The sequence below is a fragment of the Pezoporus wallicus genome, unplaced genomic scaffold, assembly GCF_028554395.1.
Source record: "Pezoporus wallicus isolate ANWC-B61680 ecotype Strahan unplaced genomic scaffold, APGP_CSIRO_Pwel_v1 contig_6732, whole genome shotgun sequence".
Classification (NCBI taxonomy): domain Eukaryota; kingdom Metazoa; phylum Chordata; class Aves; order Psittaciformes; family Psittacidae; genus Pezoporus; species Pezoporus wallicus.
The window spans coordinates 2065369-2087600 of NW_026638638.1; the positions used below are offsets into that span (position 1 = coordinate 2065369).

Consider the following 22232-nt stretch of genomic DNA (forward strand, 5'->3'; position numbering starts at 1 on the left):
TCAAGCAATTTAAAAGTTTTCAAGGCTCAGACAGTAGACGTGGGAATGATTCCACTAGAATTTCAACTTAAGCCTCTTTCTGAGACTGATCTGCTGAAGGTCAGTGCTCACATGGACCCACAGTCACAGCTCCCGTGTGCACCAGAGGCGTTCTCCAGCATATGTCACCGCAGTCCTCACATGACCTGCAGAGCTGTCCTGGTGCAAAGAGGACATTGCACTCAACAGAGAGAGAACTGCTGGCATCAAAGCCATGGCAAGTTTGGATCATTTCCCACATGGAGAATGTATTCTGTTGACTTCCAAAAACCTCATGGGCTGGATGAAAAGAATAAATACCTATAATGGGGTATGTGGAAATTTAGGTTTAAGAAGAAGTGTGAAGTTCCTTTTGCTGGCTGGTTTCAGCCAGCAAGTGAAGTAGATTCTATGAAAATAAATCAAATTCAAAGTTATTTTCCCTGTCCCATGTTCAGCACAAGCAAGCAGGACTCAGTGAATGGGCCTAATCCCATTTTCTCAGCTTTGCCTTCTGGTATAGAAGAATGCAAACTAAAAAAGGAGATAAAATCAAGCTAAAAAGATGACAGGGAGTAGAGACCCGATATGGCTGTTACTTACAAAAAAATCTAAACAGCAAATGCACAAGAATGGTTTCTAGGTGCCCTGGGTTTTGTGACAAACAGTTATGTAACAGGAACATAACTGTTAGTCGTAAATGCATGATTTCAACAAAACATAAAATTGAATCAGGCTTTCTGGTGTCATTACTGCCATAACATGGAAACATTATTGGTTTCATTACATACCATACATAGTTCTATTCACTATTCTATTTGTCAGAAAAGAAAATAGCTTTCCTTCTGCATCAGTTCCTCTGTTTGTTGAGGAGAAATTGCAGCACAGCTGCTTTAGATAACCACAGCTGGATAGTCACCCCCCCCCCCCCACACACACACACACACTTGTAGAGGCACAAAGAGGAGTGCACCCTTAAATCTTACATGGCAAGATCCAGATTACCTCAAATTCAGAGTAAGAGAAATTAATGGTCTACATCCAAAGGTTGTGGCCTAGTGTCACTTAACCTGGAGATTCCTACACTTCACTGTTTATGTCCACACCACTCCAAAATATGGAACAGTTTTTTTTTTCCAAATACCTCACTTGAAAAAAACAAGAAAATCAACAGAAGTTATTCCAATTATTCCAGTTCAACAAAGTTACAAACAACTGAAACCAGAATTTTACAATGGGTCATACAACTGGAGTGCAGCCAGCTCCGCTTCCAGCAGGAGCCCATCACTGCTCTGTGCTGGCCTCTTGGCTCCTCTCTCTTTTTGTTATTCCACACAAATGGCAGTACTTGGTTACCTGGGAAACTGTTGTTCAGATGTAAAACAAGCAAATAAATTAATGCTCCCAAGCCACAGTACTTGTAATTGTGCCCTGCAATAATCAAACCATTTCCATTTAAGTAATTGTGATACCTGAAGAAACAACTCAGGTGCTCAGCTATGACCAAGCTGGCCTCATTAGCAGGCCCTTTAATAAGACAAAAGCTTTAAATAGTATTTCACCTAACTATAGGTTAATGGACATTCATTTTAAAATTATATTGTGTTTATAGGGCAAATTTATCTCCTTCTGTTTACTTCTTGAGTTACAGAGCCATTTCTTGCACGTGCACAGTATCCATCTAACAGCTACTATTCAGTAGTCCAGGCAGGAATTGCTAGGAGCCAGAATGCATCATTTTTAGGGAATTTTTGAAAGATGAATAACAGAAAGCTGTGGACAGAAAATGTGTCACAATATACAGTTAGTATGATGAAGCTTCATGAAATAGAATTTTTGGTAGGAATGAAGACTTTTGGCAATATATTGAACTTGAAAATTGCAAGAAAGGGTGCGAAATGACATCAGTGAGCATTATCCATTGATTAGCAGGTGACTATCAATCTCATTTAATGATTTTTCATAACCTGTGTTCTACAGCCTGACTTCACAATGCCAGTCATTTAATACCACAGTGTCATTTGAATGTAAAGACTTACAGGGTTTCCTGCACTGCCCAGTAGGTGCACAAGACTCGATGTCAGTATTCATAAGGCTCAAGATTGTTGGAATTAACTGACCCTATGTGTGGCATTATGAAATAAGACGCTCAGCTACACAATGAAACAAGTTAGCATGAACAGTCAAATATTAACATACAAATATGCATAACAGAAAAGGCTGTTGGCTTTCCTGGAAGGATACACTCCATGCACAAAACATCAGACTTTTACAGGGCAAAAAGAGTCTAAGGTAATACTTCTTTAAATGATAGCTGTCATACTCTTAGATTTAAAGCGTATCTAGCACATAACGTTGCAGTAACCCGCAGTGGCTGCCAAAGGTAGTCCAGAGGCGCTTGAGATGGGCAGGCCAGGGAGAGCACTGGCACATACATCCACAGCTCAAGAGAAGAGGCAATTACAGTGGCTCTTGCATGTCACTCCAGGAGGGTTACTCGAGTTGTGTGCCCTGCTCTTTGTCAATACAAAGCAAATGATAAGGAGGTAGTGAGGTGAAGCTCTGTCCACAGAGATATTTTTTTCTAATTTGGACCTATTCATACCCAGTACCTTTGTTTAGCAATCTCTGAATTGTTTGCTGAAAGGTTACATTCTCCTAGAGACCAAGTGAAAACTCATTACTCCGGTCACCTCAACTATGGTAATGTTAATTTATCTGAAAGGTATTTCCTTCTTACATTTTCAATCTTCATACACTGGTAACACAGTTCATGCCCTCAGTGTTCTCAAATATTAATTAAGAGGCACCAGAATGCTGTTGTTTAGGGTTTGTTTCTATTCATTGATTAAGCACAGTAGTAAGGATGAGCAAGCAAATAAAGACTATGATTTTACTCATAGGAAAAAAAACAAACCAAACACAGCCAGGATATTGGGGGGATGGGTAGGAGGAGAAGAGGAAAGGGGGGGAGAAATGGGGGATATTTTAGAAGATACTGTTTGTACACACAGCTGATCCAAATTAGAAACATCAAGTTACAGGTTCCGCATAAACTGCACAAGCTTCATAATATGAGTTGCAAATAGGGAGGACTGCAAATGCTGATCCACAGAGTCACCCTGTCTCAACAATGTCCCTTATTCCAGGCAGTGGGTAACTCTGGATTTGCGGTCACCCTGACCCTCCTGAAGCACTGTGCCTACACCATCCTGATGCTGTTTCATTCCTCTCACTGCTTTGCCCCCAGCCCGGATTGCCCTGCCATGCTCTCCCCTTGTGTGTGAGGTGGTTCATGGGGTCAGAGCCATCCCACTGACTCCACCGGTCCCTGATACCCACTGTGCCAGACCCAGCTGCTGCTCCACAATATCTCACGCTCTGGATGGGGCTTTGCTCTTTGCCTGGAAGATCCGACAGCAAAAAGCCCTTCCAGCCCAAGGCTGCCCCTTCTCACAGCTTCCTGGCAATGATTTCATACCCACAGTGTGTTCAACCTCACTCTTACTCTGCCTTAAAACAAAGCCTGTCTGAACACTGCCTCCTGTTTTCTTTTTACCCACACACCCCCTCCCTCCCCCCTTCCTTTTATGCTTCTAAAGCCAACAGGACAAAAACTGGTTTTCCTCAAAGGGCTTATATTTCACTGCAGGTAATTTAATCCAATTAATGCTGATAAAGAAACCCTTAATGCCAAAGCATATTCAGTAGCTGTGCACTAATACACTTTGACCTGGTAATTCTTTTTAGATGAAGTCACTGCCTCAAAGCTTATTTCTAGATTACTTGTAAATTATGAGTGCAAATGGAACAACTTTCTGGCATTTTTGCAGTCACATAACAACATCTATGCTGTTTAATCAACAGCTGTCTTTTTGCTTCTCTCCATCTGAGCAAAGCACCGGATTAGAAGGCTAAAGAGTGTCACAAGGTATGAAATATCCAAGTGTTCCTGAATTAAATAACTCCTGGGAAAAAAATCAGATTACTTCAGTAATTAAGGTGGCTCCCCACCCTATTTAACACTTCTTCCTTCACCCCGCTTCACTGCCTCAGGAACTGTGCTGACATTTACCAAACTCTGGATTGAAGTCTGGTTGGGAATTTGAATTCCCTAAGGGTTACTTAGTTTTATGATTTGGAGCTGATCCTCTCTCTATCAAAGAAAAGCAGTGAACGGTGAAGCTGAGCCACAGACAAAGCAGCCTCATTTTCAGTTTCAGAACTCAAATCCCTTTGAAATGATTGAGGAAACAAAACTGGCCAAAGAGGATAATGGACAAATAAAAATGCCTACTTTTTGCCATGTTTTGGTTCGCTCATCAAAAACGAGAATATCAGAACAAAAAAATCATACATTCATGCCACTAAACAGGGAAAAGAACTTTTTAATGGAACATTTTGTTTCAAATCATTTGTTTCAAATCATTTAAATATGTTTTGACTTCTCTGAAACTCCTTCCTCATTTTTTTTGTCTGGAACTGAAATGCTTTTTTTAATTTGAAAACTAACTCCAAAAACCCATATAATGAACCCCCAAATATAATAAAAACCAGCATCCACCACAGGTCTTTGGCTAAGCTGGATAGAGTGGGAAGCAGTTGTGAAGGTGACAGAGCCCAGAAAAGCTGACAGGTCTTCAGGGGCAGCCCCTTTCAAGCACAGGAGTGGCCCATGCTGATATGGGAGAGCAAGTAGCTTATACTGTAATAAGGAGACCTTCTTGGCTAAGCAGAGAGCCCATGACTGAGGCCCAATGCCAAAAAGATGACATAGACAGTGTATGAAAGTCAAGACAAGGTAAAAGTGAGGAATATAGGAAAAAAATACAGGCCCATGACACAGCAGTGGTGTTAGGAAATCTCAAACTCAGCTTGAGTTGAAACTAGTAAAGGGTATCAGGGGCTACAGGAAGAGTTTGTTTCCCTATCTTCACAGGAAAAGAAAAAAAACAAGGAAAATGTAAGCCTGCAGCTGAGTGAGCTGAGTGATACAGACATAGACAAGGTTGGGGTGCTCAATCCCTTCTTTTATGCCCTTTTGGACACAGATAAGATCGAAGGAGAAGAGGAAAGGTTGAGTCAGCAATCCCTTGAGAAATCTTGACTCACAGATGTCCATGGGGCTTGTGGGCTGCATGTGAGGATGCAGAAGGACCATCTGGTGTCAGTGTGAGGCCATCATCTTTGAAGAGCTGTGGAAACCAGGAGAGGTCCTCAGTTCCTCACCAAGCGTGAGGCTGTGCCTGCAATACTGTGTTTGCCCCCTCCTGTTCAAGAACATGCTGATGAGCTTGTTCAGATCCAGTGGAGACCACCAGGATGGTCAAGGGATATGACCTGTGAGGAGAGGCTGAGGGACCTGAGCTTGGTTAGGCAGAAGGAGAGTCACCTCTGGGGCACCAAATAGCAGCTTGCCGGTACCTATGGGTGAGTTATCCAGAAAATGGAGGTGTCTGGTCACGGATTTGAAAAAGTATATTATGACTATTTATAAAGAAGAAATTATTTCATGGGATATTTGAAGCACTGTGACATGGTTTCCCAAGACAGTCTGTGAAGTCTCTCTCATAGGAGGTTTTCAGTACTAGACTAAACAAAGCCTTGAGCAATCTGGTTAAATTTTGTGCCAATTCTGCTTTGTGCATCAGGTTGGACTATGTGCTTTCCCAAGGATCCTTGCAACATAAATAACTATATGATTTTATGAAATCAAAACTCAGTAAATCAATCTTATAGTTTAGAAAAGTATATTAATATTAACTGTGACACTGAAGGTTACATTTAGACCCAGGTGGGAACTTCAAATGCCTCCTTTCTGTGGAACAGGGATGAAGCATCTAATTGCACCAGTCAGACCTATTTCAGGAACAAGGCTTCTTTTCACTGCTTAAAACCATGGGCCAGACTAAGTCAGCATTTCAGTACTGATTTGGGGAAGCATCAAACTCATAACTGGATTATGTGGCCCACTGTGATCTATATATAAACAAATGTGAGCTATATATATATATTTGTATTTTTTCCCAAATACCAGGGATGAAAACAATGGGATTAAGGGGTTGCATCAAACCACATGCAACTCTGTTTCTAAAATCAAGGAACATGGAGCATCTCTTGCATGTGACAGATATACCTACAGGCGAAATCTCACATAGAAATGACAACCCAGTCATGGCCCAGTACATAGAGATGTCAAAGAAAATACTTCAATCCAATTTTCATTGCCTTGCACATTTTTCTTGCTCAATGTGTCCATTATGGTCCTCACCTTATCTCCAGTGAAAAGAGTCATGAAAACTCTCCTTTTCCCAGGGTTCTTCACTACTACCACATCTCCTTCTCTAAGCTTTATAAGTGTACCTTTTCTCCTGCATTCAGCATTTTGCAGTTACCATCACCTGAATCATTTCCACGATTACTTCCTATGTCACCACCGAGAAACTCACTTTCCTTCTGGAGTTCCTTCCACTTATTCTCTCCAAGATATTTCAGACTGATGGCAGCCATTTATGCTTTCAAGGAAGATGAAGTTTCTTCACATATGGTGAGAACCACCCCCTCTCATCTCAAATCAGGAACCAATGCAGCTTTGGCACTTCATTTGTATAGGTTTTTAAATGAGCATTTTCATCCTTTAACACATGGTACTGAGTGCTGGAGAGATATACCTATAAGCCTAAACAGCCAGTCCTAAATCACAGAATAGTTTATGTTGGAAGGGACCAAATTATCCTCAAAATTCTGTTATTGAATTTGAGGAAAAAGCCAAGACCATTTCAATTGCCCTCATATTGACACAAAGACTGCCACATTCCTCCCTAGGACTCTGTATCTGTTCCTGGGTTTGATTCCTACACCCCAGCAGGGAGTTTCCTGGTGAAACAACCAACTTCTGTTAAATATTTGAACAAGGTTTAATGCGGCATAGCACTAATCCTTGGTGTGGGTGCCTGGGTGCTATGTGTAACATCAATACAACATGACAAGAATTGTGGCATACAGTGATCAGTGGGGATTACTGAGTATGAACTAAGTTAGATGACAAAAGATATTTGTTTGCTAAGAGAAAATGTGTTTTACTTACCTTTTCTTGTGTTTCTTCATTCCTGCTTACATGAATGGCTTCAGTCTGCCAATCTGGCAGCAACTATTTCATCTGCTGGTGTTCACGTTCATAAATCACATCACCTGTGGTAGGAGGCTAGCCCTGCTTCCAAGCAGACCCGGCACAAGAGCAGGCCAGCCTCCTGGAGGGTGGCAACCTTGGTGTCCCCCAAGGCAGACACTCTTGTAGGTGGTCCAAAGAATGTCAAAAAGTAATGTGATGTGACAGCAATAAACCACACAGAGCCAGACCTTAACAATTCCCATGTGTCTGAATGAGCAAACAGAGAAAATATGAAAGAGAGAAGACAAAATAAAAGTAAATGGATGTGGAAAATATTGCTTTATAGATGTGGTCATCTGTGAACAGTCTGCTTGATACAGACTTTAGAAGTTTTCTAAAAGTTAGGGTGTTCTTTGTTGAGAAAGACTGAAAAATGCTGCTCTGTGGAACTCTCAGTCCTCATGCCTTTAAGCTTTGTTTTGTCAACCAAGGTTTCATGGCAAGGTAAGACTAATCACTTGAAACTTGCAGTCAATGAATCTGAACACAGACAGGTCATTAGTTATTAGACAGGGCTTGGACCCACTCCTCCAGTAGTTAATGGGACTTTCTCTTACTATTTTCAAAGAAAGAAGGGTCAGCTTTTGTAACTGATCTTAATTTCCAGTTGTAAAGAAGGAATAACTTCAAACAGCTACAATTATTTACAACCAATGTATGTGACATACTATTAATTAATGTTGTACGTTGCTTAAAAGTTTGAGGTATGAGATAAACAAAGCCACACAGATAATTGGCACATTAAGTATTCTCAAACTCCTGTTTAGATTATCCAAGGAGAAGCAAAGTCAGGCTGTCACCCTGTCCTTTACAGCTGATAGAGCTGTAAAGGCCAGCAGACACGGTGGAACTTCAACATTTAAAATAAAAAGAATCTGAAGCACCAGTGTGGAGGTTTAAACTATGTTGACATTTTAGCAACCTATAAATCAGAAAAAAACCCTTGTGTGCTACATTATTTTATATCTAAACTCAGGCTGAGGAAGAGATAAACATTCTCATGTGTCTGTTACGATGATGAGACCAAGATGTTATTCAGCCATGCAATTTCATCTAGGGTTTTTTCTATCTCTAATGTGCATTTCTTTCAAGAGATGACTAAATCAAAACAAATGATCTGAAGCATTGGCAAATATGATGGGTTTATGTAGGTCAGATACCTGACCCGAAGCAAATCAGATCATCAGCATATCCATCAGGTCACCATGGCCTCATAGATGTTTGTGAATGATCTTTCAGAAACCAAGCAACAAGGACTGGCTAATTTATATATGTCTGCTGGTTGTTACTAACTCTTCTCCTAGCTCCAGTCATACAATACTCAGTCCTCATGGTGAGCCTTTGGATGACAAATTTGGGGGTTCATGCTACTTTCTTCCAGTCAAAAGACTCAGTGTTAAACTATCACAATGAAGACTGTATGAGAGCAGCAAAATTCAGGGTGCAAAATGTCTGGCTGCTTTCCACTTTATTCTCTCACACAGCACTTTCCACTCCATTTTTTGATCTCAGAAGTTGCTTGAAGCAGCACTGGATCTATAAGACAAGCACAAAGGAGCTGCTTCAGCACAGAAAGGCTTTTGTTGGTCCTCCACAGGCTGGCCAGAACATGCACCGGAGACAGAGGTCAGCTTCACTGTGGCTGAAGGAACTGCGTCTCCCTCTTACAGTAGCCAAAAGTGTAAACAGAGAGGCTTTTGTTGCCCCAGGCAACTTCTGCTAGTATGCAAACATCTCATTTTGCCGGTTCCTTCCTTCCCTCGGAAGTCCTCAGACTGCAGAAGTCAGCCAGCCTTCAGAGTTCTACGGAACAGCAGAAGCCCCTCCAGTCAGCTAAGTGGATGTGTCAGCCTGTAACAATCTCAGCCCAATGCTCATTACCCTTTGGAAAGCCAGAAAGCATTTCTTAGCTGATTCTGTGGAGGATGGCTCCTGGTCAGATACCTCAACAACTGCTTGAGCACAAAACCGTGCAGAGACGACTTCCACACTGGCAATGAAGCCAGACAGTACTTCAGGGCTCTCCTGCATGGCCCCGTGTGCTGGCCTGGCTGGGCAGCTGGAGGCTGCAACCAAGACAGGATTAAAGCTTTTCAGCAGAGATTTTTTCATCATAATTTTTCATAGGTCAGATATAGGCTTAGAGCTGTTGATAAGTGCTGATAAGTGTGCTTGAATTCAATCAGCGCAGGCAGATCTTCAAAGGTGTTGTGCTTTAACAGGTCCTGGGAAGCTCATTAGACGGTCAGAACACCCCCTCAGAAAGCAGCCGTCTGAAAGCCAGCTTTTACTGGGCAATGTGTTTGTTTGCTGGAATTGCTGAACCCTCATTTTTAACACCAGCACCACTTGCAGGCAGGCAGCTGTCTGTCTAACAGTAGATCAGAATCCCAGGACTAGCAGAATTGTTCCCCTAAGTGAAAGGATTACAGTAATTCCATCAAATCAAGGGCTATGCTTCCAAACCTGAATCAGCTGCTCCATAATAACATAAGCCAATAGCTCTGCTACTGTCACAAAATTTGTACTAGAACACACTGGCCTTAAAAGTTTATGAGTTGCATTTCCTAAGCATGGCTTCTTTAAATTAAAACATCTTACATTTTCCCAGGCAACTTCTGTCATTCTCATAATTCACCACATGCTGCTCCAGGCCACTTTATATTTCCAGTGTGAGACACTGTAGGCTGACTACCTTAAAATAAGCCATAAGGGAAAAACCAGGAAATGGGTTTTACAGCTACAAAAAATCACATCAGGAAAACTGATGCTCAAGACAACATGAAACAATGCTCAATACTTCAACTGCAGCATGTAAGTCCATTTTGAGGTTGGGACAAGACAAATGTTAGTTATATAGACTGCTATGTACAAAATAAAGCAATGTTACCATCCTTCATTCTGTAAGTAAACAAAAGGAAAGTTTAAGGATAATTAGATAAATATTAAATTTCTTATCTTCTGCATTCCAAAAGATATGCAATCATTCAACATAAATTCTGGATAAAGTATAGAGTTAGGTTGAAGGTTGTGCTTCAGGACAGAGATTCAATTATATAACAATAAGGGTCCTTTCTAGCCGTAAGATCAATGAGCATTTACAAAAGTGATCCCCCTCTTATCTCCAGGAACAAAGCTTTGCTCACAGCTACTATTCCTTTTGCTGAGGATAAAAACAGGAGTTCTTCTCCCAAGATGTTAGTATACTAAATAATGGTTTACATGTGAGAAAGGGAATTAGACAAATTTAAATTTGTCTAATCCGTTCCTGCCAGTAGTGGCAACCAAGAATATTTTGATTTTCCTTCCCTAGTTCTTAATGGGAAATCTCCAACCTGCTATCCTGGGCACTTCTCTCACTACCGTACAGTTGTTCAAGTCTTTTCTAATACAAAGCAGAAATGAGTTTTTGCCTAAAACTGCTGTTGAGGCTCACGACCGAGTCTTCAAAGCAAATGCATTAAAAGTTGCTAAAGGATTTTATTTCGGCAATTAATTTTTGGGAAAATGCTGTATTAGAGAATGAAATGAAGGAGTCTGTTTGGATCTTAGGTGGGCTCGGACTTACACCTAGTTGTGAGGTAGTTATGGTTGCCATGATATGGAAAAGTACACTGTGGTGTAGTGCATGGATAGTAGCATGGATTTTTGTCCATTCTGTACATTTCAACTTCAAGTTAAATGGCTTCCATTCAAATGACAATGTCCATTAGGGTCTTAAAGAAATTATTGGCCGTCAGAGATCTGTTTATGATGGGGAAAAGATGAAGCAGTACACCTCTGCTGGAAAACCTGCGATGAAGGCTGTGTGTGGCACTGGTGGTGTCTCAAGTGCTGGGGAGAGCAAACCCACAACATGCTGCTGTTCTGGCAGTGTATGCAGCAAAAGTAAAGCACTTAAGGAATCTGCTGCTTAACTGCAAACTTCTGAGCAGTAAGAATGAAGTGCAGCATTTCCACCTGCACTTTGCTTGCAGTGGTTTGCTCCTGAATCAAAAGAAATTTGTGATATACAGTCCAAATAGTAGAGCAGGGGAATGAAATCTTATACAGCAAAATAACCTCTCAATGTGTGGTGGAAGCATTGACAACAGTAACAAACACCTTTTCACTCCCTAGCCCGGCCCCTGCACAAACATTTTTTTTTGGAGAAGATAATTTTGTAGATTCCCTTAAAAAAAAAGAAACAAGAAACCAAACAACAAAACCCCCAGACCAAAACAGTATTTGTTTTACCACAATTTTGCACTTGGCTGCCTCTCTGGATGGCAAGGATGGGTTTTTTTTTAATCCCAGTATACTTTAATCATGTGAATAGGATTCTCATCCTGATAGCTCTGTTTGTACTGCTCGGGCAAGTGTTTTCACTGCAATACAGCTGCAGTTCACCCCCTTTGGGCAGGTAAACTTCCCTCAGAAAATTTCTCTGCAAAACTTAACTAACCTGTGTAGGAAGCAATGTCTTCATGTCCTGAATAGGTATAGAGTTCTGCTAACTGTAAGAGGTAAACTTAAAAAGTAGTATACAAAGGAATAGTGGGACATAAGTAGGCAATACTGAATACCCCGGCTGACTTGAGGAGCTGTGAGACATATTAGACCCCATCCAGACTGGATGTACTATGTATTTGACAGCTGTAATTGGATTATCATACAAGGACCAGCAGTTAAATTTTGATCCAGTCACTGGTCAGATGTAGACAGAATCTGGGATCAGATTTCACTAAGATTTTAACTATGGCCCTGTTTACTAAAATACATAATTGGAAATGCTCATCCTTAGTTACATGGAGCCAGTGTGCACAATCTCAGTAGTTTTGGACATGATGCCTGGCAGACACTTTTGCTCAATGCAGTTATTTGCTAAACATTTGTGAGGTTTCCTTTTGGTTTTAAGTACAAAAATATTTGATTCTCCTCCTTGTTGTAATAATGATAAACCATGTAAAAAGGTAACATGGTCAAAGCCATCCTTGCTTTACCTCTGCTTCCTGGGTCTTTATTTCCCTTATTTGCTGCTCACTGCTATGGTGACATCAGAATTGTCCTTGAGGGATGCTCAAGGACAGCCTGTGTTTGTAGCTAAGCACAGATACCCACCTACATTTAGGTACTTTAATATTAAATGCACTTGCCTGCAATTCCTTATACAGTCAGCACAGAGAGAGCCTTCCAGAGCTCGATTCTTCACTTGGAAGCCTATAACAAGCCCAGGGTAACTCTTTGCCTGACATGGTTTAAAGCAGCATGGATTCAGGCCAGAGCATTTATGAGGATTACAGTAGCAGACTTCAGTACCTGAATATTTGCACTTCCTTAGAGCCTTATAATTTTTGTCTACTTGTGATTAGAAAAAAACCCTGAAATTTCACAATTTCTATTATGAGGAAAAAAACCAACCCAAAAACATTTCACCAAAGCATTTAATATTAGCAGCACTGAAGCATTAGTTTGGCCTAGTTTGTTAAACATAAAAACCTATCCACAAATTAATTTAATTTTTAATAAAAGCTCAAAACACAAGGGATTATTTCTTTTTGCATTCAAAACCTTACTGAAAATGCTTTATGAAAAATTTTCAACTCCACAACTTCATGAGTCACTTATGAGCAGCCATGTTTCAGTTTTCTTTAGGCATTCTTGTGTGACTTCAGTGTCAAGGGGCAGCACTATCCAGCTGCTTGCTTTTTCCTGGGCAATGGCTCTACATTTGTATATTTTGGCTAACATGGGTATTTTTATGAGGTCATGAAACCTAAACAAACAGATGAGAAAAAACTTACTGCTACAACCTGAGGGGAGAGAATCCTTAACAGAGAAAGAGGGGCTGTAATACTGAGAAGCAGAAGCCAGAACATGATGGGGTGAATGAAGTCCTGCATGTGATGACTGAGCAGCTTTTGCTGCCTCACAGCTTCTTCTGTTTCATCCGCAGGCCTGGCATGGTACCCTCAGCATTCTGTTTGGTTTATACTCCAGATCCATACTTTCTATTTTTGCTGTTCTTTTGTGGCTGTTATTCCTTTCTGTGGTCTGGGGCAGTTACAGGGTAAAATTTGTTAATGGCAGATTTAAATCTCCTGCTGAATAGTCTGTGCAGCCTGAGATTTTTAGGGTGCAGATGAAAAGCTTTCCAGTAAGTTATACTTCTTAAAACAAAGGCATCAGCAAAATATTTGCTGGTCAGCCAAAAACCCAAGGCAGCGTTTCTCTGCCATACTTCCATGTGCTGTGAAGCTTTCACTTTTAATTAATCCAGTCTGTTTGGTTTCTGTCAGAAGTCTATAAGCTTCTCTATTAATTTGCTGGTGAATCCCTACAGAGTTACAATCTTCATTGTGACCCTTCTTATGATGACAAAGGAGATAGGGTTTTGGCATCAGCATAACCTATATATCAGTAATACTGTAAATGTTGAAATGAGGTGCTCTTTCCTTTTTTTTATAAACACCTTCAAAACTACACACACATTGTGATGATTAAACAGGTGATTGATAGATCATTGTTTACATTAAATTATCCCCTTCACAGTTGCTTCATGGGTGGCATATGAATAGCGAGCAATTACCGTTTTCTTCATATTGCAGGTACTGTAGCTTTAGTCCTTACATCCAAGCGGGGATCTGTCAAGAAGAATGAGCCTCTTCAGTTTTCACTAGCTCAGTGCCTGTGAGCTGCTGAGATTATTGCAAGCAGCTGGGATCCATTTCAAAAGACTGAAGCTGAAGATGGCTTGAATCCTGCCCCTCTCCTTCTGCAGCTGGCATTTCATGCTACCCAGGCAAAGCCTGTGATACGAGTTATGAATCAAGTCAGCTTAACTGCCTAGGAGCACCGGAGTATTTCTGGAACATCAGGACAAGTCCTTCTTCTGGTTTCATTAACACCCCCTGCTGCTGAAGAGGTTTTTATCATGTTAAGAGTTAACTTATTTGGGGCTTGCAGCCTATCCTAATTTTTGATCCTGAGACATTTTCCTAAGACACGGTATCACCCAGATAAACTGACACTGAAAGAGCACTCTTACAGACGTAGGGAGCATACTGCCACAAATTTAGATGTCATCCACTGGACTGAAAAGTGAAAATCTGATGTAAGCAGCTGTGGGACGAAGTTTTCACTGTGCTTGTCATTACCATTGTGTGAAAGGTTTACGTTTCATAAATGGTAAGTAACACAGCTATTAAATCACAGAATTGATGAGGCTGGAAGGTACCTCCATGGACAGTCTAGTCCAAACCCCTGTTCAACACACGGTCAGCTGGAACAGGTTGTCCAGTACTATACGCAGTCAGATTTTGAGTATCTCCAGGGATGGAGACTCCAGAAGCTTTCTAGGCAACTTGCTCCACTGTCTGACCACTGTCACAGCAAAAGAAAGAAAAGCTTTTCCTTATGTTTGAGTTTCCTGTGTTTCTGTTTATGACAATTGACTCTTGTCCTCTTATTATATACAAATTCCTTATTTTATAGCCAAGGGAATTGTGTCTATTATTACTGTTTCAAAAGACACAGTATATGCACATAAAATTTGTAAACATCGTATTTATATTGAATTTAAATATGGATTTAAATATAGTATTCATATTTTATTTACACATAAAATTGCTTGTCTAGTTTGGAAAATAACTACATAGAAGAGGCAGTGTGAATGGCAGATAGATTTCCCTAATTTTCAATACTGTTCCCAGTGCTCAACATAGGTTTTTCCAAAGAATCCATGCTTGTAACTCCTAAATGCATTCCAGCCTCTGAGAACCCAAGTCTTATAGGCTCGTACCTTGCTCTTCTAAAAAACACATTGTTGGGACAAGAAAAGCATGTCTAGTTTCTTTCTCTCATGACAGGTTTATGTGTTTTAAATGTGCTCAGAAGCATTAGTTTTGACCTTGTGCACAACTGCAGCTCTTCAGACTAACTAACTGAGGGACCCCATGTGATCTCCCATCATTTCTACTTACTTAACTCCCTGATCAAGTCAGAGACTATGCAAATATTTTTGTGTGCTGAAGCCTTCTCAGGCACACCAGGCTCCTCTGAACTAGCAGGTATAGCACAGCTCCATTTCATTGGTGCAGCTGCGTGTATGGCCTGAGATTTGCTATCGAAGCAGGAAAACAAACATCATGAGGTCCTGCAGCACACAACTTCCACAGGGAGACCCCATGCTTACATAGGGTCCTCACCAACCTGAAATTGAGGTGGGAGACAAGCCTGGCGAGCAAGTGACCCCTTTCCACACAATCAAATCAGAAACATCTGGTCTGGAGAACGGTTCTCCAAAACTAAACAAGCCAATGAATTAAATGGGAGAACAGCACCACTATCCTGCAAGGAACAACTTCCACAGAGTAAGGGTGCAAATCCCTTGAATCAAGGGAGGCAAAGCAAACCACTATGATTTATGGGGTTTTGCACAATAATATAGGTTTCCACCCCTAAAAGAAACACAAAACAATTTAGTACATAATGCTTATGCATAACCAAGGTGCTTCTCTATTACACAAATTCAGCCAAACCGAAGTTCTAGCTTAGACATCAGAAGGGGTCTGGGACAGTGCCTCTGCACTGATCTTTTGGGAGAGGAGGAAAGAGAAGATGGAAAGAATGAAAGGCTTATTTTGATCTCTTTAGTAATATTTAAAATCTGAAATGTTTTCATTTTAACCCATTAAGCTTACTGACAACTGAAACCACCAAATTCTTATATTTCTTTTTTTTTGATTGCTGGCAAATGATAAAACTGGCAAATTAAAAACCAGTGTTTAGAAATCAGTTATTCAACGTAAAATTCAGTAACCACAAACTATGTGTATTACAGTAGATATAACTAGTCTCACTCTGTAGTTGCCACAGGCAGCAAAACATCAGGGGCAAAATCTTTAGTGGCTCTTTATTGTGTCAGTGACTTGAGCCTGTGAGAAACCTACCTCTTCTGGCTTGCCTAAGGCATCAAAATACCCCAGAGCCGGCATCCCATACAACCAGAATGTAATTACACTGTGGAAGCACACTATCTGGCACTAATATTTACAGTCAGAGCCTGAAAACATGTATTGCTTTCAATTTTTCTGGAAAGCACAAGCAAGAATATCAGTTTACTCAATTTCATTGTGGAAAATATAGATAAGGCACAGAAAAGGCACTCTTCCCTAAAGGCTTAGACACATTTGTACCAAAGTCATAGATTCTGTAAAAATCTATTCTTAGATACAGTCTTGATCCTGATAAGAATGAATTTGAAGAAAAGTCAGGCTCTAACCACTGCAGGGATTTGGGGAAAACTGCTTGCATGCAGGTGGAATGTAGTAATAACCTCACAGGTTTTAGCTTGTAATTATAAATTGCAGGCAGACTTTAAAATAATTCCACTCTTACAATCGTTCTTGCCATTTAGTGGTTCTCCAGAGCTGGTGGTACTGAACTGCAGCTGGATGTCACCAGGGGGAGCTTTCATGCCAAAAATCCCATTGACTTCATAGTAACTCAGATTCCTTGGGGATGGCAAGGAGATTGAAAGCTGAATCTACATGATTTCTCATCATTCCTGAAAGAAAAGGAAAAACCTGCTGCCTCCCTTTAACTCTGGAGATGGTTACCCTGTGGGTGTTCTCTGGTGTTCTGGGATACAGGCAACCACTTGCTCTGACGTTCACCGTCATTCAGCCCCTCTCTTCAGTGGCGTTTCCCTGCCTCCAGTTTTCACTGCTCTCCATTTAACTGGCCTCTTCAGTCTAATGCCTCAGTCCCTGCTAACCAGGTAGGTGTGGATGGGTTTTCTATGTATTACCAGTTGCTCTCCAGGGACAAGTGCAACCATGGTGTGTCCTGTGTCCCTGACACTTAGAAAGATACCATTGGAGGGAGTAGCCCACAAACCTGCACCGTTTCCAGGGTTTACCAGACATATGTTTACATATACTTCTTGCTGTGTGCACAATGTATGCAGTAAAGGAGCACCTTGAGCTGGACTAATCACAGCAAACATTTTAGGTTTGTGGGTTTTTGCTTATGAGCAGTCATTAGATCCCACAATTCCCTTAAATGCATTCTTAAACATATTTACTTGGTAGATTGCTCAGAGCCTGCTGACAATCTCCTCTGGCTGTAAAAGGAATGGAATAACATGGAATAACACTGGTAGCAGGTTGGGTGAGCACTGAAAAGCCTGAAAAATCCTCCCAGTTTTTCAAGAGAAATGAGTGGCTACACCAGCTGAGAGCTTTTTAAACAACATCCTTCTGGCCAATGCAGCTCACAGGAAAATGAATTCCTTTTCAGATCCATATGCTTGCTGCAGTATTTCCTGTGTTTTTCTGGTCACATTCACACACATAATTCATGAGAGTGTTCAGTCCTAGCTGTGGGCCTGAAAGGATGTGGTTGAAACCTTCAGGCTGCTTATGTTCTTGTCTCCATGCCAAAGCTTTGGTGGATGGTTCTGGGAACTATGTGTTCCTGCTAAACTGGGCAATGTCACATCCAAGGGCTGAAGGAAGGGAGAAATTGTGGAGGGGAGGAGAACCACATGTCCTTCTTTAGAAAAATTTTGATTTTCAATAAATTCAGACTAATAGACATGCACTTCAAAAGGCGGTGGAGGGGGAATCAAATAATAAGAAACCCAGGCAACATCCCCACCACAAGAAACCCAACACAGATGGTCCCTAAGAATCAGAAGCAAGGTTTCTCATAACCTAACCTCAGAAATAAGGACCACATTGTTCAGAGGCCGAGTTATCACAAAGCTAACATTGGACATTTACTCAGGTCAGAATGAAATCTGGTGGTAGAAAGCAAAATAACTAATTGTAAGCTACTGCCCCTGTAAGCGCCACCTGTGAGCAGGATCTATGCTCAAGGAAATCATTGCCTATTTCAAACCTCCCAGGCCTGGTCTCAGCAGAACTGAGTGCTGGTGGTGGAAGATCTGCAGATGGGCTGTGAACTTGCACCTGCTTACATGTGCTCATAAGGACCAGCGCAGTTGATGAAGTCTTACCTGGAAGGCTGTGGAATGATTTTGCTGTATCAGGCTGATTGATACTGCTCAACACATGGTGGTGTAATTCATGTTATACAGCTTCACTCTTAACCTTGGGCTTGCCTGTGGCTTGTCATGCTATCTTTTCACAGCTGTGCCTTTTGGGGGTGGAGATTTTTATAAATGAAATCTGACTTTGTGAAGAGGAAACTTAACACGCGTAAAGGAACTGTAGAAAAACACAGATAAAGATGCAGGGAAGGCTTTTTTTTTAAGGGTAAATTAATTGAGACATGAGCCTGCATAGTACGGAGGCTTTTTAGACAGATGTTACTTAGAGAGCTATCTGTACACACTGTACCAGAAGAGTCCAGGATAAATGAACAAGCTCCCGCACCGTCTCCCCACATGCCAGACCCCCCATCAGTGCTGTAAGAGGAGTATACTCTCCCCAGCAGGGCTAATTAGTGTCACGCAGCCGAGGAGTGGTGAAGACCTGACAAATACACTTGCCCCCGCTGTACGCACAATCCTGCAGCTCCTGTCCAGGAGCCCAGGAGATGCCAAACACTGAACAGGAGCAGCAACATATTATCTGGGTATTCATTACATCCTGTTGCTTAGGATCAAAAACCAGGATTTTAAATGTCTGATATGAAACAAATGGGCAATTATTATTTATTACAATAGGACTCGCTGCCATGTGGCTTGGTTGTTAACCTCCAGTGTAGAACATACAGCTAAAGCCAGGAAATAAAATACAATGCCCTGCCAAATCACTGGCTTCATAACAACCTTACATCTTCTCCTATAAAAATATTATCTTTTCTTCAAAAGCCGTTTCAATTCAGAGCACAATGCTTCCAAAATCTTTGGAATTTCACTATAAATATGTCTTAAGATATTAAAGAACCAGAACAACATGTTGACCTTCCTGGGCTTTCTACTTTATATTTTAAAATCAGTACTATGTCTCCCACAGTACTCCCATAACAAGTATTTTATGTTGTTATCTCTTAAAAGGTTGACATTTTAATGTCATCTGTTACTGCTTAGAAGCAATTAATAATATTATGATGTTTACATAGCTCTATATTTAGTACAACTATGTTTAATAACACTGTTTTCAAGTCATAAATGCTGTTTCACTGACATTTGTAAGGTTACCCTTCTATTATAAAAATAAAGCAATACTTTTTAATGAGGCCAATCAAGCATTCATTGCATGAAGATTAGAAAGAGCTATCAGATATGTGGACTTCACGCTGAACTAAATGAAGCAGTAGAAATACTCCCCTAGACTTTGGTCTGTGTTGGATCAGGACCTGAAGCCACACATGGCAATTTACGGGTTGATATCAGTGCTCAGCACAATCTTTTCTTTTTCAGATGCCAGGTAACAGTGGTAGATGACAAGTTATAACACAAACATCCCAGTTTTGCTGTAGAACAGATGTCAAGCTTAGTCTCCACTAAACACCTCAGTCTCTCTGAAGATACTGTGGTATTTATTACAGCCAAGGCCAGAGCCATTTTGAAGCAGAAGCCGCCAGCTGTGTGAAATGAAACATATTCAAAGCTGCCAGCAGCAAGAAATTAAATACAGACTACAGCAGCGTCTGCCAACTTTTGGGCAGTAGCAGAGCGGTGGCAGCCAACTGAACTGGAGATGGCAGCAATCTAATGTATCCCATTCACCAACCCAGTGATTCACTAATTAATTTAGCTCCATTTTTTCTAAATTGAATCTACTGTCATCGTACGACCATACCAGCCTGAGGAAGGAGAAAGGAGGGTAGAGAGTGAGGAAAAGAGACTCAGCACTGGAAGGTAACATCTTGGAAGAGATCGCCAGGAAATTTGTTCAAGGCAGTACTATTTAATTGGTGCGATTGCATCCAGGTGCAGTCTGACTAAGACACTGGTAAGAATGGTATATAAATGAAGAGAAGAACTAGTTTTGAAACCAAAACTGCACCTTTCTTTTGTGACCTATTTAGGCAAAGTGAAAAAACATAATGATACAAGATTGCAGCATGAATTTTCCTTTCCCAGTGCTTCAGGGGGTACAGGCAGTCATGGGCCTTCCACCCATGAAACTAAATGCACTGATGGCATTTAGTCAATCACAAAACATGAACAACAAAACAAAAATGTGTTGAAGAACGGATGTCGCCAGTCTAAAGAAAGGATAAGCTGCTCCAGGCACACCACAGCTCTGCTAAGGGATTAGAGAAGGGCTTGGCCCCCACCTCAGGGACTGCTTCAGCTACTGCATGGTGCCTGGCTTTGTGGAACAGTCTGCGCAGTATTTATCACAGCCATTTAATCCACTGAAAAAGCAAGGAGATCTTGCACATACACATTCAGGACTGAGAGGATAGTCGAAAAGCATCTCCTTCTCTGGTTCTGACCTCATGGTTCATATGCAGCACAACCACGTAAAAAAACAGATCATCACTGGAGAGATTAGGAAAATATAGTATCCAAAGAGCCAAAGAGACTTAGCCACATCAGAAAAGTCTGGCTGAGCGCTAGCTTAGTCCGTCAACCTGGGATTGACGTTCAGAAAACTGTATAAGATGTATTATATTTGTCTAATACTAATTTCCTGAAAAACAAACTTAAGCCAGGATATGAAGTACAACTCACACAAAGACACCACATTTTTCTTTCTAGTATAATATGATACAAATACTGATGCGTTTGGTTAACGTTAGAAGCTCTTCACAGAGGTTGCCATATAAAAGGGCAGTCTGTAAAATGATACAAGTTTCTCTGGTCCCGGCTTAAGACTTACAAACCTCATTCCTCTGCCACTTGAAGTAAATTTAACCTGAGATTTTTTTTCTGTGATGATTACTGTGGCCTCCAAACTCAGTGCTTACCACACTAACAATAATCCTTTATGTCCCCAGACTCTATCCTTGTTCCTTGTTAACCTTCAGTCACAAAGTAATGAGATGCATCAGACATCACCAAGCTGGCCTAAGGGGTTACAAATTTGGATGAGGGCCACATACTGTACTAATTGCTTCTAATAAATTACGTATTTCAGGAGGGACATTGTGATTTTAATCATTTATTCTGCATGTTGTTTCCTTTGGAGAGAAAAACAAGCAGGCACTAAACAAGCTGAGCATCTGAAATTCATGGCAGAAGCTAGAAAGAGCTCATTTAATATCAACCATCATTGTAAATACTAGAATTATGCATGTATCTAATCCCTAGGCTTGAACACTTTGGGAACAGCCAGTGAGTCCTGGTTGTTTTAATGAGTCAAACCCAAACGATGTCTTTGAATGTTCCTTAGGTTTACAACAGCTCAGATTTAATCCTATTTCAAACATTTTAGCTGGGGCCTAGCTCAAGAAAAAGTCTTTGTCTCTATGCAAAATAAAATATATTAAGAGGGGAATCTAAGAAATGTATTTCCCAAAAGGCTGAGAGGGAAAAAAGTCAAATGTACCTTTCACCTCTGTGGGGAAAGAGTTTAATTATGAATTGATGGCAGCTAATTGCAAAGGTGGTCCAGTGAACCAGAAAGCTGGAAGAACTTTATTTAAAGCCTGCTGAAATTAGTAGGATCTTGATGTTGGTCTAAATATCCTCCTGCAGGTTGAACCAGGGTCAGTGAAGGTTTCCTATTTCCCTGACCTCTAGCACACCCATTCCAGTAGACTCACTGTTAATGAAACCCTCAAACCACCTGGGAATGTGCTTCCTTCACAAGGGGAGACCTTGATGGTATTTAAATAGCTGCTAGTATTAATAGCAATAGCTGGTAGTTAATGTGGAGATTTGGGAGCTCTAGGGAGCAATGCAGGTTTGGAAACAGCTCAGGCTGTCTTCTCTTTGTAAACCTTGCTTCCGGTCACTTCAGTCTGCATTTCCTTTCAAGGATGAGCTGGGATACCAAACAGAACATAACTATCTAGGTAAACGGAAACCTGCCTCAGTACAAAGTATGCCTTGGGATGGAAAGTTGTAGTTGTAGCTCTGGGACTCAAATGTGCTCTTTTGATTTTCAAGTGGTAGTGCCAAGAAAGCACAATTAGC

At 40.9% G+C, this 22232-nt stretch overlaps 1 protein-coding gene across 1 annotated transcript in view; it reads right to left on the reverse strand.

Moving 5' to 3' along the window:
- PPP1R1C (protein phosphatase 1 regulatory inhibitor subunit 1C) overlaps positions 1-22232 on the reverse strand; it is a 51641-nt gene that overhangs the window by 864 nt on the left and 28545 nt on the right.